Source organism: Anser anser (genome assembly GCF_964211835.1).
Source record: "Anser anser genome assembly, chromosome: 3".
In the NCBI taxonomy this organism is placed as follows: Eukaryota; Metazoa; Chordata; class Aves; order Anseriformes; family Anatidae; genus Anser; species Anser anser.
The window spans coordinates 53077821-53098295 of NC_139722.1; the positions used below are offsets into that span (position 1 = coordinate 53077821).

Consider the following 20475-nt stretch of genomic DNA (forward strand, 5'->3'; position numbering starts at 1 on the left):
AAAAGTATCATTATTTTGTGATTACTTTCTCCTGCTTTCACTGTCTGTGAAAAGTTCTCTAAGGAAAAGGGAATCAGTATTGCTAACTAAAGATTTTGAGTTCTTGTGTGTCTGTATGAGATATACAAGAGAGAGCTTAGAGGCAGTGGTCTCACTTTTGTAAAGAGAATAATTTTAAATAGGTGTCATCTTATTTAAAACCACTGTCTTCAGAAACAGTGATTGTTCTCCTAATTACACCAGGACCCCAAAACAAAGTTCAGGAGTTGCATATATCACAACTCCTGGAATGAAGAAGCGTTTTCAGTGGCTATTACAGACATCGCACCATAACCTTATCGCTTCTCTCTAATGCTACAGCAAATGAAATATGAAGTCCTGGCTCCTTTCAGCATCAATGGCTAAAATCTCATATTGCTTTGTTTGAAAGCAAGTTTTTATCTGTCGCCTTTCAAATACCTCCAGTGGCAGTAAGGAAGCTGTCCCTGTCCCTTAACTATCCACCCACTTCCCTCACCAGCCAGAAAGCAAGTATCCTGTAGAAGTTAGCATCAAAACCAAACAGAATGAAATGAAATGAAATGAAATGAAATGAAATGAAATGAAATGATAGCATACCAAAATGTTGTGGAGCTCCAACGCAGGGCAGTAGAGTTGCAAATCCTCCTCTAGTGAGGAGTTCTTCTGCCACTGGTGAGTGAGCAGAAGCTGATGATTTCAGGTGTCACCCTTGAGTATTTATACGATTTTCCCCCTAGTTGGGTGACTGCTGGACATAAGCTCCTCCCCCAAAATCAGTAAGCAGTAATTATCTGTGTGTATATGTGTGTTTTTTAGGGGTGGGGGAATCTATTTTGGGTAGACATTTTAGATCCTGTTAAGCCTTTTTTTTTTTTTTCTTCACCTTCTCTTGGATTTCTTATTGTTAATGAAATTTTATTGCTTATAGTTTGTATTTTCTAAAATTTTGGGTCCCTTCTGTCTTTAGAAGTGAGAAAGGTAACACTGGAAAAAATCATGAACTTGTAAGTAAGGTTGATGATTCTAGGTGCTTCATTTGTATTTTTGTGTGAATGTTTTAAAGAAAGAATTATATATTTTGAACTTTGATGAGCTGTTACCTTCAGGAGTAACTCCACTGAAGTTTAGAGACTACTTATGTGAGTAGCTGTTCACTGACATACAAATGGAGAGCTTACAGTCAGTTAAAATGTTAAGTTGGGAGTTGTGTGTGAACCTTAAGATTACTTTTAACCAGTTATTGGTTTTGGAGATTATTATCTTCAGATCGTATATCTAGACTTACAGCTGTTCTGATGCTGGAGGTACAATATCACCTATTCAGTGTATGCTGCAAGTAATGTTTTTGTGTTATGGATTCTTGAAATGTAAGCCTACAATGAGAAGTTTGTCATATTCATTTGTGACAAACATATTGCAATCCATACTGCTAAAATATGCAAGTGTTATCAAGGCTGATGTTTGGGGCTGGTGGGACTTTTTTGATCTGTTCTGTACTCAGCAGGTTTTTTTTATTTTTTATTTATTTGTTCAATCAAATGTGTTTATTGCTTTATTTTTACTAGATGTATGTTGTTCCTATTAAATGATTACACCAATAAATTTAAGTGATCACTGTTTTAGTGTTGGTGGCTCAAAATCGATTACAAGTTTTTTTAGTTTTTTTTTTCCTTGAGGTTATAGATTAGTTCTAGCCTTTAAGACATTTTGTTAAACTGATCTTGCTTAACAGACTGTATCCACACATTGTGATTTCTTTCTGAATAAATAATGGAATAGTACAGTGTTTCAGCATCACTTTTATTAGTGCTCAGTACTGGACAGTCAGTAATTTTTAGTTCTTGAATTGTTTGTGAAACATCATTTAAGAGCAGAAATGAGAGACAAGAAATAAACCTTTCTTGTTTGGGATGAAATTGTACAACTAAATATATAGTGCACTTTTTGCCTTTATCTAACATTCTCGGGAAAAATACCTATGTCTAAGTTACCTGTGTGTTAATATTTCTTTGCCAGTTGCAGACTTCACTTAACATTGTTACATTGAGTTCAGTCTTGTGGGAGTTAGATTTTTGGACATGTTTAAAATTCTTAGTTTCTCTTCCACTAAAGATTAGTGGAAAAAAAAAAAAAAAGATAAAGGCTATCTGTGCTTTTACTAAAGGAAGCTGGGCATGTGCTATAAATTACTGTCTTGATGAAGTGAGCATGTAAAGTTGTGTTTATTATTCAAGTTAATTTGTCGTTTGTAGAAGCTGTCTGGAGAGCCCTCTGGTGAGGTACAAGTCATATCTATACAGAGGAATGTATATGCACCCATGTCCTAATAGACACGGTAGAAATACTGTAACTAAGTAAGGGGATTCGCATACTGTACTACAGGAATACTAATAAATAACCTGTGTTACTGTGAGTTCTCATGCATGGTAGGTGCAGCAGGGAGATCTGTTACCTTTCCAGCCAGTAGACTGAGCTAGTGGCCCTGAACTGTGCAGCTATCTTGTGGAATGACAGGTTAACATGGGCTGAATTCTACCTGCTTTGTGTCTTTGTTTAATTCCACATGCTACCAATGACAACTTTTTTGGCTTTTATGTATTGTGGCAAATATCCTAGAACACAAGTTCCTGTACTGAAAGAGACCAATGGACCATCAAGTCTATTCTGTTTACGATTGTGCTAATACATTTGCTTACTAGAGGGCTGTATTAAAGTTGGGATTTAAAGACTACTGCAATAATTTATTTAATGTATTGTCGAACAGTTCTTCTAGCCTTCTTCTTCCTAGCTATCCTCTAAATAACATCAATTTCTGTAAATAAACGCTTTCCTCTGAAGAAGTCTTCAGACTGCTTTCCCCATTAAAATTGTGTGCCCAATCTGGTCAGTGGTTTTCTGAGAATATTTGCATGTCTGAGATGACATTTCTACTCCCTGTATGTGCATTCAGTTCCTTTTAATCTTTTCAAGAAGGAAACTCTATCTTCAAGTTGTTTGTGTAACATCTCAAGCTGCTTCGTTTAAAGGTTTGTCTCTATACATTCAAATGAGAATCCAGCCATCCACTTTTGATAGAAAGAGCAAATGTATGGGCATAGAGTTTATTTCCTCTATTAATGAAAACAACTCCAAACCCCATTTTTTGGTTTGCATAAATCCAAAAATAATTTCTGATTTTAAAGCATTTAAATATATAGCCCTTAGTGGGAAGTGTGGTTGTTGCTAATTTGACAATGTTTGGCTAAGTTAGGAACAGCAGGCAACAGTTCTGTGCACACACAATTTCATGCTAATTTCTAGCCTAATTCATAAATACCCCCAAAGCAGACACACTTATGGTACAAAAGCACCAATAATGTCCACTCCTATTTGTCCAGCAGCCTCACTTCCTGCCTTGGCTCCTTAGGGGCAGGGAGGTGAATAATCTCTGTGTCTGTATGTACATAGGGATGGTTACGGGGTCAAAAGGTATATACAGGCAAAACTGTTGTCCTTATGTTTAGCCTGAGCTCCACCCTATTGTGCTATCTTATGCTGCTACTTTGGTTTGAGGTTTTGTTTTTTTGTGGTTGTGGGAAGTTGAGGTAGAATTGGAGTTTGCTCCTGTTGTATGTTTTCCCTGATGCTGTGGCTGTTGCCTATTAGTAGAGCGCTAACATGCCTTTAGCTCTCAGGCATGTGTGCGAAGGTCGGCTTTGGTGTATGTTTGCACGTGCAAAAATATGTGCAGTAGGCATACTTGTGTATACCTATTTACAGTAACAGCACATATTTTGGAAAGGTTATTTTCATACCTGTTTGCAAGGTATTAAAATTCATGTGCTTTTGTTTTGTAGCTATGCACTTGGAAAGTTGCCTTTCCCATGTAGGCGTCTTCACTCCCGCTTCTTCCCCTTGTCCCACTGTCCTAACAGTCAGGATTAACAGTGGGACATGTTTATCCATCGCGCCATTCCAGGACTTGCTTTTAGTTTTGTACTGGCATCCTCAGTCCATGTAGAAGTAGCCATTGTAGTATTCCTTCAAGATTGGACTTCAACTATTTCATTACTAAACTTAACTGCAGTAAAAAGCCTCCAGATAGAATTACTGTGGACTACGTGAAGTAGATACTGGAATTGCAGTCCTTAATGCTGTTTGCAGCAGTCTGCTCTATTTCAGTGTGTTTCCTGGCTGAATGTTGTTTACTCGTCAGTAAGTGCGTATGCTTTCCAAAAAGACCTGTTTCTTACTTCTACAGAGCCAATGGAAACACAGGCATAAGTGGTACAGAAGTGACACCCTGCTTTGGGAAATGGGAACTGACTTTTACCACTACCCTGCAAGTTACTCAAATGGTGACTTGAATGAGTCCACAGTAAGCAAGTGCTTACAGGGAAGGAGTGTGGAACATCTTAATTAAGCATAAACTGCAGTAAAACTACCAACCACTCCCTTTCACACACACCTATACACAGCCTTAAAAAATTAAAATTAAAAAAAAAAAAATGGAGAGAGCAAAACTCAGAGAAAGGCTGGCTAGTTTTTTCCAATAAGTGGGAATTGGCTAACTGTGTTCCTGATGCTGAGGATTTTCAGTGTGAATATGCTTAGATTTATTGTTTTGACTTCGACTATATGATCTTGATTTTGCATCATCTAAGTACAAAGCATGTGCTTAAATACTTTCAATGAACTGTGACTTCTTGAAAGCAATAATTCACAGCTTTAACTCTGAATTTGTCTTATTTTTAATAATTCATTGTCAGCCTTAATCCTAATTATTTTGTAGTTTATAATTACTTTTTCTGTTAAAATATGGTACCCAAGGAACCAGGGGTGCTTAACTCCTTTTGTTTGGCCAAATAATCTCTGCTCTGAAGAAAGAGGCAAGAATGTATCAGTGGAAGATTTTTCCTGTAGATTAAAGACTAATCTGAAAACTTTGGAGTAACTTTTTATTGATGATGTAAAATCTCAACACTGTTAAGAGCATTATTTTGGTTCTTATGGCTCAGTATCTATAACTAATGCTCTCTGTTGTCAGTTCCAATTTTGTTATCTGCCTGAAATAAACTTGGAAGAGTCTACCATAGTCTGTGGTAAATTTTCCTGTATAAAAGTGCATATTCCCAAAACTTGTGGAAGCTATGGTTTTTTGCACTGGCCTCTAGTAAGTTGTAGCACCACCTCCGAGGAAGAAATTCTCCAATTGTAAGTTCTGTTATGAGAGGCAGTCCGGGATTCCTAAGGGGAATTCGGAAGCCTGCCATGAAATTAAGAGTAATTAGGTTTCCCAGTTTGTGGTGCACTTTATGACACTCTGGATACCACTAAATCATCTCAGCTCCATGCATTAAGACTGTCCAACTCTCTTTTTTTCCGTCACGCAGTGCTGAACAATCCACACGTTCCTGTGGTAACAGCCAGGTGAGCTGTAAATGGATGTGCAGAGGAACAAAATGTTCTGTTGCACCTTTTTTAATGGGGAAAACGAATACAGAAGTTTTTCAACTCCTCACTGAGCACAGTCAAACACACCCAAAGAAGTAGGCAGCAGGATAATTTGTGAATTCGATAGCTGTGGGAAGGCTGTTTTTTACTTCTGTTTTTCATGTGTGGCTTTTTGTTTTGTTTGTAATCATTGCTACTTTTTATGTGCATGGAGGCTACTTTCTGTTCCAACGCTAGACACTTGGACTGCATAGGATTAGACAACATCTTGGTGAAGAATTTGTTTACCTTGCTAGTTGCAAAGTAAGTTGGATTTCTTCTGAGTATCAAAATGCATGTCTTTTGTAGTTAATAGATGCTTGATTGAGGGAATCTGCAGGACTGGGTAGTCCTATCTGTATTCATACTTTGAGATATAATAAATAATTCTCTTCAAATCAAACAAAACAAACTGTGTTACCCCTACGGTTCCGTATTAGTCTTTTTATATACATAAAGCCCTTATACTTTTAACAGTTGTAATTGTGGTTGAAAAAATGTCCTGCTCTTAAGTAGTAATGGAAAGATGGTCTGTAATTATTCTGGCACTGCAAGACTGTCTGCTGACATTTATGTTCAGTCCAGGTAACTGTTGATCACAAGAGCCATATTTAGTATAGCGGTATATTTAAATAGATGACACCCAGTTAAATATTTGGAGTTGCATTCTGGTGAGTTAACCTGCAGAGGCACTGAGTAGCCAAGCTGAAACATCAGGAAGTTCCACATAGTCTGACATGTATTGCAGTTTATATATTCCTCAAATTCAGATAATATTGATGAATGCTTTTTAACCACACTGTAATGTTTCTGTTGCATTGTGCTTCTATAAAACTAAGAAAATCTTCCACTATCTTTGAGAATTAATAATACAAGAGTAAAATGTACCAAACAGCAGTACTGGTGCTAGGAAAGATATTTCCAGTACCTTGGCTATGCTGCTGGCCTGGCCTTTTTTATTCTTTACTCCCCTTCCTTTGAAAGTAAAATCAAGAAGTATTGATCAAATTAATGCATTAATTTGAAACTCATACCAGAGGCCTTGCTTTAACTAAAAACGGACTAGTTTTCAAGATTTAAAAAAAAAAAAAAAGAGTGCTGTTTATCTATGTTAATACTAATATTTTCTTCCACGGTTGTATTTCTGATGAAATGCAGTAAATGTTTATACGGAGATTTTAAAATTTTGGATTTTCAGTAGATTTGTTTAAAAATGTAATCATTTTAAATTGGAAATACCAAGACTTGCATCTTCCTGACAAGAGGGGAAGAACAGATGAAAAATCCAGTTAACTTTGTGCACGTTTTTAGAAAAATAATGAGTCAGAGGGCCTGAGCACTAGATTATCTAAGCAAATATGAGAATTTGGCTTTGAATTTTGAGGAGGGGATTCTACAAAACTATTTCTGAAGCTGTTTAAATATGGACAAGTGAAGAGGCTTCCAGCTGCTTTTACCTGCAGATGCTCATTTTCAGTATTCTCTGATGCTGACTCTCAGTTGTATTAATATGAAGTTTTTCTGCAAGCTGAATTAGTAAGAATTTGATTTGGGGTAAAATGTAGTCAAACTTTCCTAGGAGTGCTGGAAGGAGGGAGGCTTGTTTTCCATAAGTCCAAGTCATTTTACAGGATGTGTTAAATGATTTAAAACACCTAAAATGTGTACTTGCTCTTGAAATATTACAGCGTATTCTTTTTTTTTTGTAAGTTCTTGATGATTCTATTGTTTTAGTTTAATTTTTCAGCCCAGTGTTGCCAAATCTGATACACAACAGCAGAAACTGTATTCACATAAAAGCACAAAATTGCTAAATAGTCATGGTGTATTTTGTTTGTTTTCTTGTTTTTGGGGGGGGTGGGGAAGAAGCATTTGTTTTATTTAATTTATACTCTATTTTTCTCTGATTTTTACTAGAGTGTTTAGTATCTTGTCCTACCTCTGTGTCTGCTGGACCTGAGGTTTCTTTCAGAGTCCCCGGACCAAAGTGAATAAAGTAGAAACAATGGTAAAAAATAAAATAAAATAAAATAAAATAAAATAAAATTAAATTAAATTAAATTAAAATAAAGGTGGGAACCACTCCTATTTTCCCAAAGGTGAACAAGTTCAAGCAGCTTCCTCAGGTATCCCATAATTAGTGGGAATCTTCCAAACAGTTGGTGAAAAATAGGTATAAGAACTACTTTTTCAAGCATACCCACTAGAGCAGGTAGTCAGCCTGCTGAATAATCCCATTCATTGACCTTACTACCTGCTGTGGTTTGGACAGTTGGCACAGAGTTGTTTTTAAACTTTCATGTTTAAAAACATGTGCCAAAGGTGGAAAAAAATGCAGACTTTTACAGCTAAGACAAATAAAAGTTGTTTGACTTCAATATAAAAATAAGAGATTTGTTTGTGTTTTGTTTTTTTTTTTAACAATGTTAAGCATTTTAAATATTACTGGTTCCTTTTCATTTATTTAAATGGAAACATAGGAAAGCTCTGTTTGTGGGTGCACACAAACTTTAAAGAATATATTGCTTATGCAAAATAAGCTCAGGTGCATGGACCCTAATTGTTCTTTGTGATTAATAATAAGACTGTGTGTAGTTTCAGTAAGCTTAGACTGGATTTTTACAAGCATTATGTTGCCATCAAGGAGAGTCATAATTATCTGCTTGTAATAAAGAGTTGATAAAGTGGTTGCTTTTAATGTTAGGGAAAACACATCAGGGCTGCAAAGTTTTATAGGTGACACTTTCCACATTACCTGAGTAAAGTCCCCAGGGTTTAATGTCCCTTGCATTTTATAGGAGAAAGATGGAATTGAAAAGCTCAACTTTTTAAAGTACTTTAACCAGTAGGCTCTCACATTCAAAGGTTTGAGGACTGGATGATAATTACATAGAAGTGGTTCTTATGTGGAGGTAAGGAGCAGGTAAGTGCTTCCCCAACTAGTGAAATCAGTCCAGATACCAGGGACAGACAGACAGGGACTCCTGAACTCGGGATAGGCAGCCTGACCAAAGCTGGTTTCCGAAGATGATAGTTTCTGATGCTGCTGTTGCTGCGGTAAGTGGTGGAAAAACAAAACCAAAAACTGAATTCTTGCTGGAGGTGAAGTTAGAAGACTTCTGTACCCACTGATGGTGAGATGTAAGCAAGTAATGAGTGCTTGAATTATATGTTGTTAAAGTGTTCTAATGTGAATATGTTTAAGCATTAATGGATTTACCGAAGATTGGTGAAGTTGCAAAGCAAGGAACTGAATCCACAAATCCCAGGTCACCATCTGATTTGTTAACCAACGAACCATTTTATTCTGTGTTGTCTGACAGACAGTTTTTGTTCTTGAAACAGCTTCTCTGGCAGTAGCTTGGCTAGGGATGTAGGTGGCGGTAAAGTTTTTGGGACTGTCTTTGTTGAGCAGCTCATGGTCCATAAGCAAGGAGGAGGCTGCTCTGCTGTCAGCAGCTGCTGCCAATGTCATGTGCTACTGCAGAAGACTTCTGAGCATTTCACCACACTAGGTGAATACGTAGATGAACCTACGTAGTACATACGATCGGGATATACAAATGGTGTTTGCGTACAACTGATTTGGAGATTAAACTACATTAAGTGTAGGTGCCTTAATCTGGGCCTGAATCCCATCCTTTCTGGCTATTTGCAGGCTGTTGGGCCTTAGTGCTGAAAAGCTGTAGTAGTTTTACTCTGCTTAGCAGTCTGGCCGCAACCTGTCTTGAGCTGCTACAAAATCAGGGGGAAAGGCATGGCAAATGCTTTATGGTCAGCTTGTGCTCTGCTCCAAGCTGGTATGGGAACAGGCAATCTCTGGCTACAGAGATTACAAACAATAGTTTGAGATTGTATACTGTGCAATTTGCGGTTAGGAATACTCCTTTTGCTATATATTATACTGTTGTGACTGATATCTCAAACTCACTATATTTTGAGTGTGAAACTGCTGTAGTTTGATTTCATTTTATGCTTGTTGCTGAATGGATTTAGTAGGTCTTTGCAGCTCTTGAAAGTAAACTTCAGAAGTATGTTGTGCAAATTGCAGGAGTTCTACACCTCTGGTTAGAACTTAAAAAAAAAAACAACTAACTATCGTAGCTATAGCACTGAAACATAGGAGAGTGAGAATTGATCAAGATTGTCCTGAAGATGATGTAAATATCTGAGGATGCTCTGGGAATCCCTCTTATTGTAGCCAACTCCAAATTTCATGGCGTTTTTTACAGATTGACCTCAGCCAGAAATGAAGAGGGGTGTGACTTAAACAAGTGGCTGTCTTCCCTAGCACATATTCTAAACTATCCAAATGGTGCAAAGATATGGCCACCCACAAGCTGTCGATTCCAGTTGGAAAGCTAGTATTGCTGCCTGTCTGCAGAGGAAGAAATGTCATGATGACCAGGAAAGATTTTTAAGCTGTATAGAAAATGAGGGAGGATGTATATAAACCCTGAGAGCTCTGTGACACCTTGCTGTGTTACTCTATGTTATTTTTCAGCAGAAATAATAGGAGTGAAGAAAAAACAAGGAAAATGTGGGATCTGCAAAGCTAGGGCTAAAATGAATGCTGTTACAGGAGGTGTTATGTATATCTTGCTTGATACATTTTATTCATGCTAGGTTCATCATGTCATTTATCATTAAATCTGGTAGCGTCAATTCAGCATTGCTTTGTTGCCATTGTGTGGCTTATTAGGTTATGCAGTTCTGCACTAGCAGCAAAGCAACACTTTGTCTTTATATTTGCAATCTCATTCTGCATGTTATCTTTTTTTAAAGGTACTTCACATTTTTTGCATAATTGAGAAATAGAGTTAAGTTACAGGAATGAGATTTCGAATTTGGTTTTTGGATTGAAACCCTTTCATTTACCAGGTCGAAATACTTATATACAAAGCTAAGTACCTTTAAACTCTCTCCCTTTTTTCATAACCTAAAATAACACTGTTTGTCAGTTGAAATATTAGGTCACCAAGAACACGTTAGGTCATTGAGAGAGCTTATTGTTTCAGAAAATAAACCTCCTGTGTAACCTATGGTGGGATGTATTTGCTTACTCAAGTATTAGTAAATAAAAGTAAAATTAAAATTAGTAGCATTTTTTTTCCTGGTTCCTTTTTATACACGTCTAAATCTAGAGCATTTCTGGTATGTCCTGTGTGCATAAGTTGTAGTGGGTTTCAGAGCTGGATTCTACCTTGGGCTGCTGATGACCGCAGGATGTTTACGTGAACTGTGCTGCTTCTGGCAGACTTCTTTCTTACAGGCCTTCAGGCAGTACTTTATTCCTGAGACTTTCATGTAATTTAGAACTGTTTTTTGTTTGTTTGTTTGTGCACCAAGAGTTTACAGGTACTTTAAGGGAAAATATATTTAAGGTAGTCATGCAGTGAGTTCCAACACTACTGAAAAACTGGGAGCTAGAAGGCTGGCAGGAGCAAGGGCAGAATTTCTTTGACATGCGAAATAATCTCTGAACAACATTAAAAACTATTTACTAATAGTATACAATAGCTTTAATACCTTTTCCAGTTGCTGGGAATCAAAAGTGCTAAATAAAGATCAGACAAACTTTTGCATTTGCAAATGAATGTCAATTTCACAAATGTAGTAGACATGGTTCTGTCATGTTCTTTCTAGAACTGCTTTGGAATATTTAAGCTTATTCTGGATCATCTTTTAGGTGCAGAGACAAAGATCTCCCTGTAAAGACTCATTTTGTCTAAGAAAACAATCCTTGGTTTCTACAGAATTTGATTAGAAGCTGTTGCAATGATGTTACCTATGAGTCAGCCACTGAGGAATAAATGATCTGGCCCATCCAGACTTTACCAGCTCCTTGTACCCCTTTAGCACAGCACTTTCCTCTGCTAATGCATTTATGTCATGTGGCAGTCCTCTTCTGTTGTACATGGAAGGCACGTAAGAAGCATCTCTTAAGTTTCTGTTCTTGTGCTTGGAGAACAAAGCAAACAAGGTTATACTCTGCGACTGCCTCTTCCAAAAGAAACAGTCTCTCTCTCTTTTGGGGAGTGATCCATTAAATGTCTGAGTAGCTGTGAGGTCTCAGGGGCTGCCTTACAAGACATGTGGCTGCCAAACTCTAGTTAGTCTGTACTATGCCTATACAATCTGAAATTTGTAATAGTTGTACAGAATTTCATCACAGTGGCAGAAGTGGTATTTTGCACATTAGAGCAATGTGTAACAAATTCCAGATCAAAGCAAAAAAAAAGGGGGGACTTGGAGCTGCTTTGCAAAATGGGTGTACAGAACTAGAGCAGAAATTTTACTCCTAATATTTTCATTAAGGAATGGACTAACCATTTTAAATGAACCTTTCTGAAAAAAAGTATAAGCTTGTGGTTGGAATGGTGAAAATTTGCCAATGTTCTAATTGTCTGTAAACAAAATCTTGAGGAAACTTCACACTTCACATTAGAAATGAAGCAAATGGTGTTATAACATCTGGTAGCTATTTTAATGGTTATGCTATTTTCCCTTATACTTCTACAATTAAGGGCACCTGTTTTTTGTTGTTTCTTGTTTGTTTGTGTTTGAAGCAAGCTACCTTTACTTTATCTACTTTTTATTAAAGACATAATATTTAATATTATTATAAAGATCTGTTTAATCTTTAAAATAAGTGTTTTTGAAAGTGCTTTGTATAAAGATTATAAATTGCTATGAATTAAATCTTCACGAGAAAGAATGCAAATGTTTCGCATGTACCCTCTTTAATTCCATAAGTCAAAGCTTGATCATTTGTCATCTCTGCTTTCTCTCTCTTTACTGATATTTACTTTCCTCTGAGAATCTAAACTAGTGCTTGGGAAAAGTTTTTCACAAGTACATCAGCTTCAGGCTTCCTGTGAGGCCTTCTTCTCTTTTTCATCCCAATCATTTATGAATTTTGCATCTGGAGAACTTTTTGAAGATGAGTATTGGAATGTTCCCGGCACTTTTGGAAAAAAAAAATGTTTTTCACCTTTGAAGTACAAAAACAATGACAAAGTTGTTCAGAACTTCAGAACTCAGAATTGCGGTGTGGTTGTGGTTTTTTGTTTTGTTTTGTTTGTTTTGTTTTTTTAATTGTGTTTTCCCAAGATCTGGCATTTATTTTCTTTAGTCTGGTACAAAATGTCTGCTCTGGATTTTAGTTGTTGTCTTTCAATGTTAGGATTTAAGATGCTTTCTATATTCTATATATTCTATATTTCTTTCTATATTCTCTATATTTTGGAGCTGATTGGACTATTAATTCTGTGTACTATATATATTTCAGAACAATCTGTAGAGGACTGTAAATATGGTTAGAGTTATCAATATCTCTTGGGGAGCATCCCTGGGAGGGGGAAATATGGTCTTGCCACAATGTGTAAGACCATATTTCAGAAGTGTTCTGTTATACAAAGTAATTTAAATGACATTTAACAGGTATATAAATGTGTGCCATCATTCTGTGATCCATGTTGATTCTTCACCTATTCCCTTTGGAAGCATGAAGGGACACACTGCAATGATAGAAGATTCTGATATACCCTACAGCAACAAAGGGATTTGTTCATTTGTTTTGCTTTGTGGGTTTTTTAAGTAGAATATGATTAGTATAAACAATGTGTATAAGCATTTTAAGAATACCCTTCTTTGCTGTTCCTCTACTTTACTGCTGATTTTTTGACAGCCTGTCACTTCCTGAATGGTGCTTTCCAAAGCTGACAAAAAGCAAAATGGCAAACTGTAAAGAAACAGCTTTCAGTCTATCCTCTTTCCAGCAGTATGTCAGAATGTGGTTTTACTCCCTTTAGCGCTGCAGGATTTCTTCCCTGAAGATTCTTTGGGCTGGTATATGTACATGTAGATGGACTAAACTCTTATATTTTAACTAGAAATGTGAATGCTACACATTTCACATAAAACATGTACTCAGTACTTTTTATAAGTGAAGTATTTTACAAATATTTTTTTACAAACGAAGGCTTGTCTCTGTATTTCAGTAATTCTTTCTTGTCTCTGCATTTTAGTAATTCTTTCTAATTTTTTGCTGTCTGCTTCTCTATGCTTCATCATACTATTTACTGTGTTCTATCTATGCCATTTAACATAGCATGAGTGAAAAAAATTTGCTCCTTATATCTGCTCTTCAAACTCCTGCATTATCAGGAGTTCCTTTAAGCCAAACAGCATGAGTAGGGTGAGTGACTTTTTCTGAAAAACAAGGCCCAGACAGAGAAGGAAATAATTTTTTTTAAGCTGTCTGAAAGGCTTCAGATAACAAGAAACTGCAACATAATATAGTATATTCTTGCTGTAAATTGTCTGACTCTGTTGACATAGAATTGCTACTTTTAAATAGAAAAAATTAACGAGCATCTGATTTTGATCTTATTTCAGTCTACTTAAACATCCATTCAAAAATACTATATCCAAAAGTCAATATTTAGCATTAGACCACAGAAGATGCTGGTTTGCCTGTTGACTTACTTTAGAATGTGTTCCTATAAAAATACAATTGGAGACAAAAGCCAACAAACATAAAACTTCAGAAGGAATCACTACCTACTTCTGGTGAAAGCTTTGTATTTTCTAATTTTGTTACTATAATTTCCCCTCGTGCTCAGTGAGACCAGAATTTTCAGTCTGTTTGGTCTTAAATAGCACCTTTCCATTCAGCAGAGCAGAAGGTCATTTCAGTTTGAGTGCTAGTCTGGATGTATTGGATAGAAGTCAAGTTTTATGTTTCTCACTCTTTTTACTTGTAGGCATACAAAAAAAAAAAAAAAAAAAAAGCCTTCTTCTTGGCTCTGAGCTCTGAGAACCTGCAGAGTGACTCAGGCTTGTGATTAAATGTTTCTGTTGTGATGGCAGCCCAAGAATGCTATCTGCTCAGTCAGGTCAGCTTTGGAATTGAGGGCATTTTTCTTTTGTTTATGCCCATGAACTTGACAGGAGCTTCTTCCAGCGGGGGGGGGGGAAGGATGTTTTTATTGTATGCCACTCGTTTCAGGTTTCTTCTTGCTGGTGCTCTGTCACTTGTTTTCTTCAACTAGGTTTAAACTTGGCGAGAGTGAAGAGCCTTCTTGCTGTGAGAAATCACTACCAGGTTTCACAGTAATTCTCTAGAGTCTTGGCATGTGTCTCCAGCTTAATCTCTGTTGTGCAAAACATAATTTTAAATATCTTCAGCGGATAAAGCCAGACTGGGAAATTGTAATAATCCATTCCGACTGTCATAACACAAGCCAAAAAGTTTGTCCAGTAGCTTCTTTTTCTGCCTGAAGCTTGTGTTTTTGTATTTTAAATTAGAGCATATCTTTAAAGACATAACATCCCAGCTCTAATTGAGCTATGCATTGCTCTGGTCGCTTCACATACTTCTGTTGACTCTCAGGAGGAGAATTCCTACTTATCACTTCAGGGAGCTCCCTTTAGATTAGTTGCCATCATATCTTTCAGATGCTTGGCAGGAGTTTTCTTTTTTTCCTTTTAATGTGAATTTGGTATTAGAGTATTGTGCAATGCCATTGTAATATGCATGTAAAAATGAACTTTGCAAAACTATACCGCCTTGTTTTGATTTGGGAGACTCAGGAATTGTTGTGGCTGACTACCTCAGAGCTTAGTTTAGAAGGTTACACCATCTTCAGAGAAGGCAGTGAGGTTGGAGCTCTTCTTCCCCATACTACCCTGGGTGGACATGCTGGGTCCTGCACTTGGGGCACAACAACCCCATGAAATTGTACAGGCTGAGGGAAGAGTGGCTGGAAAGCTGCCCAGCATAAAGGGACTTGGGGGTGGATATTGGTCTATAGCTGGCTGAATACAAGCCAGCAGTGTACTCAGGTGGCCAAGAAGGCCAACAGCATCCTGGCTTGTATCAGAAAAAACAAAAATAGGGAAGTGATTGAAGTGTACTTGACTCTGGTGAGGCTGCACTTTGAATACTGTGTTCGGTTTTGGGCCCCTCACTACCAGAAGGACATTGAGATGCTGGAGCATGTCCAGAGAAGAGTTGTGAAGCTGGTGTTGAGGGGTCTATAGAACAAGACTTCTGAGGAAGCTGGGGTTGTTTAGCTTAGAGGAGGCTCAGTGGAGACACTTACCACACTCTACAGTTGCCTTAGAGGAGGCTATAGTGAGGTGGAGTTTAGGCTCTCCTCCCAAACACCAAGTGATGAGGGGGAGTGGCCTCAAATTGTGCCAAGGGAGGTTTAGGTTGGATATTGAGAGAAATTTCTTCAATGAAAGGGTTGTGTAGCATTGGAATAGGCTGCCCAGGGAAATGGTTGAGTCACCATCCATGGAGATTTTCAAGAAACATGTGGATGTAGAACTTAGTAGCGTGGTTTAGTGGTGTGCTTTAGTACTAGGTTAAAGGTTGGACTAGATGATCTTAGAGGTCTTCTCCAACCTGAATGATTCTATGATTCTATGCCAGTCTGCTCCTCGCAGTGTACATACTACGAGAACTGCGGCTTCTTCATTCTTTAGCAGCCATGCTGCCAAGACCCCCACCTACCTGTAGCCTTTGTAATGCTTGTACCTGAGTTTCCTGATCCACTGTGGGCTGGTACGAGGTCAGCTGTACACCCCTGTCCCACAAGAGTATGGCACATCACAACCTCAATTGGAAAGGAGAATTTGCCTCTCCACAGTTAAAAAACCACTTTCCTCCATATGCGTATTCCAGGACTTGGTTTCTGTAGGGAAGGTGCAATCTTCTACCTCAGATCTGCTTCTAGAACTTCCTCAGGATTTAGCTTCCATGTGTGGTTTCTTTCTGGTGGCCCCAGGCCATAGGAGGATTTAGGTCCATGGCTGTTTCTGTCAGGAGAATTGGCCACTCATGGTCTGGACGTGAACATTTGAATTGTACACCAAATGGTGCAAAAGATTGCAATGCTCTGTGTTTTACTAGTTAGATTACATCAAAAAATGCATAAACCAGAAAAAATGGTATGAGTTAATTAAAAGAATTTACATAGCCAACTTTTACATAACTCTTAGGATACTTTCTTCACAGGAAATTACTATTCCAAGTGTTTCCTTCTTCCTTTTTTTTTAAAAAAATCTTGACAAGGAGCCATACGGCAAAATACCAAGTCACAGAAAAGTGTTCCTTCTCTTTAATGAGATTTAACAGATCATACTTCAGGTTTTACATATTAAAGTATGTAAATTTTTACTGTATAATTTGTTTAGGAATTCATGTCTTATAACGTATGATTTTCTAAAGCTATGTTTGGGGAATTGTAAAGCACTTTTATTTCTCTATTGCTTTATTAAAAATGAACAACAACAAAAAAAACTATTATGAAAACTTTTATTTTTCATCTGCTGTATTCCATGTGTATCTCTCTTAGCTGCTTGGGGTCAAACTCAAAACACTAAGGCTAATATATCGCCTTCATAGAAGTAAGAAGGCTTTGATATAACCTAAAAGCATGGGAGTAGCTGTCTGCTGCTTTTCCTTGGCGTTTCTGCTTTTCCTATATTTATTGAACTATAGTAGGTTGTCAGGTTTCCAGTTTGTCTAGTTAACGGATGACTTCACGGTCTATACATTTTTAGATAATTGCTTTTTTGTCAGATGGCTTCATCTTTTTTGCTTAGTTTCTTGTCATTTAGAATGTTATCCTATGGTCAATAATCTGTAGCTGTTTTTATGAACAAATGTGCAGAATGGTTAAGTGGATCATTATATACCATGTTGTTAAAGGTAGAGGCCTGCATGTAAGGACTGCAACTTAGAATTGATTTCAGCAGGCTGGCAGTGCCTGAATACCTTTAAGGATGTTTTTCTTCATTCGTAGGCTGCTTGAAGATATGTTTTAGCCTGAGGCAGATTTCACAAACACCTGCCCAGCATTTTATCTTATCTGTTTCACTAGGAGCTGTGTTATTAATTTTGGGCAGCGGAAATTTTATAATGTCTTCTAGCACATGCTTGGATTGTAGGCTTGTTGATATATGTTACACGTAAAATCATTTTTATCCTTTGTTAATTATGATACAATTCAGTTAGGCATGAACATCAGTTCTGTACTTGCCAGTCAGAATGAGCAATTGTCAGGTTTCAGAAGAATCTTACAAAAACAGCTATCATGTGCTCTCCCTGAAAAGGTACTATGCTGGTAAAATTGGAGCTTTTATCTCCCTTTCTGTGGACAGGGGAGTATTTTAAATACGTACACAATTTGGTCATATAGACTTCAATGTGATTAAATATTGTTTCAGTCCCAGTTTCTTTAATTCCCTGCCTCCATTGTTGAGTTTTCTAAATGCTGATGAGTCAGTTTGAACTTTACCCGATGATATTTTTTGGTCCTTGTCTGTTGGTTGATGATGTCTGTTGGATGATTTTCCTGTCCTTTTGCAAGTAACTTGTATTTTGCGCGACTGGCTTACTGAAGCATCCGAGTCAGTAAAAACAGAAGAAATGCCCAGTGGGGCTGAGCTGTGCTCCTCTTAGCCCACTGTCCTGTCTCCGACATCAAGACCAGATATATTTCAGGAAAGCACACAAACCTGGAAATGTTACGTGCAGACTGAAGCAAGCTGTTGAGGTAAAATATAAAACTTCATTTAACCCTTCTGTTGATTACTGATGGACTCAGATAAGGTTGACCTTACTGAACCAGACTTGAAGGTTTGTGTTTACACAATCATTTCAACTCACTTCTCCCACCACTTTCAGTTAGGAGAAGACAGAAACTAATCAGTTAAGTATTGTAAGCTGTGTTGTTGCATAGTGTCGTTTATGGTTTCATTTCTATATTTTCACTTTTAAGTTCAGAAATGCTCGCACTTCACTGCTGGATTGAAGACCTTTTTGAAGTCTGAGGCCTAAACTCTTAAATTTTATGTTAATTCCCAAGTGAAGCATCAGATGGTTCATTCATTATGTGAGGTGGAGTAATGAATATATACTTTTCTAGTCTTACTGTCCTTTGGTGTCTTTTCTCATGCCCATCTTTTCTTACCTTGTTCCTTTCCTTCCTTTCCCTCTGCTACTGCTACATTCTTCCCTCCTGTTTCTCATCTGAAGCCTGCTTCTTTCTTAGTCTCAGATCCTTTTTTTTTTTCCAGCAAATTGTGCCTCTTGATTTCTCCTATTTAGAAGTCCTTCCTCTCTCTTGTGCTGCTGTTCAATTGAAAATTCCCACATTTTCTTTTTTATAAGCCAAATAAGAACTTGCTTATGCATGACATATCTTTCATTATATATCTCATAAAGCTTCTAAATAAATGTCCTATAAATACTTAGTTTTGGTCATCATGTGTCCCAATGTCTGCGTGTCCCACACAGGATGAAAGTAGCTGTCTGATTGACCACCTTGTGTCACTGGCAGGATCAGGAGAGACCCCCTGCTATTGGGAAGAGACTTCCTCTCGCAGTCTGCTATTTGACCTATTTCACACAATCCGTTTTACCTTTCTGAAGGAACCTCATTTTTCTTAGTTTATTAGTTTCAATATGTTTTTTTCTCTCTCTCATATGCTGCTTTAAAAATTAGTTGAGTGGTTCCATTTTCATACCTTTCTGTTGATCAGTTTTTTAATTCTTCCTGCTTGTTTGGACATGATCTGGATACTCTGTCTTTTAGATACAACATATGGTGTGCTACTAATATTTACATGTATATATCTGCGTATACTTTATATAAGTGTACAAATTGGATAATAGAATTGCACAAATAAACTTAAAAAATAATCTTATTTATGAAAGGTGTCTTTTGTGTATATGGAGATAGAAAATTTTCTAGCATCATCTTCTCTTCAGCATTTGTTCCCAGCACCATTTTCAGACCACATATGAAAATCATAAATGAAGTTTTTATTACAAAAAATTCGTAAGTTTTGAAGGAGTGATGTAAAAAAAATGAATCCAGACAAATTTATAAAATTATATAGAAAGTATATAACCACGTATTTCTAATATTTGATTTCAACTAGCTCCTTACATAGACATTCATCTTCTCTACTAATTGACATCTAAGAGAGGTCTGCCAATGCCAGGCAAGCTATAGCAAAATATAGTAAATATGCTATTTAGAATATTCATCTGCAAACTCAAAAGAAAGAGGAGCATCATTCTTTTATTATTGAAGGAGTAATATTCTTTGAACTGTTCTTGAGACTTTACTCTTAGTTGTGTCAAAGTCTTTGCTTTTTCAAGTGTTTTTGTTTTTTTTTTCTTTTTCACCAAACAAAAAAAGGCAAATAATCTCCCATGGATAACCACAGCTGCATAAGAAGCCAAAACTGTTCTCAAAAAATATTTTTTTTCCCTTGCAGGACATCTTGCTTAATTATATATTTGGTCCAATATTAGAAAACAGAGTAAAACAGTTTTAAGCAATGTAATCATCTTATGAGAAATCTTAATTAATGCTTTTAAGTATAAATCTTTATTTAATTAATTTCTTATGCCTCTAAAGAGAGTTGTTCCCAAAAGCAAAATTAGAAGTAGTTTCAAAATTATTTCAGGCTCTATACACTAAAACTTGTCTAATGTACAAATGATGGGAAGCAAAATGACAGACTTTACTGTTCACCAGAGAAGATGTCTAGACTGACCCCATGCATTTGTAAGTAGAGTTTGTTGGATCCTGACTTTGTCCGTGTTGACAAAAGTCCTGCCCTAGTCAAAGGTTTTCTATTAGAATAGTCTGCTAAAATAGTCTGAAGTGTGTCATTCAAGGTGGAAAATGAATTTAAACAGGAAAGGCTAAGGTAGAAATAAAGCTGTGGTAGCAAATATGAGTCAACAAAGGAATGCTGTCAAGACTGGCAGGCCGAAAGCCTACATGACCTACCTGAGGTATTTCAGTATTTTCAAGACAGATGCTTGACTGAACTCGCATCTGGCGAGTTCTGAGTCACCAAAACAGCTTTTATTTATTTATTTATCTATTTATTTATTTATTTATTGCTAGAGGAGTGAGTATAAAACCCTTTCTGTGACTTGCCAAA

The 20475-nt window shown here is 36.9% G+C and overlaps 2 protein-coding genes across 4 annotated transcripts in view; one reads left to right on the forward strand and one right to left on the reverse strand.

Annotated features, from left to right (window-relative positions):
- Window positions 1-20475, forward strand: part of LOC310896699 (dermatan-sulfate epimerase) — a 202226-nt gene that overhangs the window by 24371 nt on the left and 157380 nt on the right. The window lies entirely within an intron of this gene.
- Window positions 1-20475, reverse strand: part of COL10A1 (collagen type X alpha 1 chain) — a 90097-nt gene that overhangs the window by 12576 nt on the left and 57046 nt on the right. Inside the window, exon 1 of one of the 3 annotated variants that reach the window (XM_083829314.1) lies at window positions 619-5751. The exons of the other annotated variants lie outside the window; for them this stretch is intronic. The gene's annotated coding sequence lies outside the window, so the exon portion shown is untranslated. Of the gene's footprint in view, window positions 1-618; window positions 5752-20475 lie in introns of those variants that run through there. 3 annotated transcript variants of the gene reach the window in all.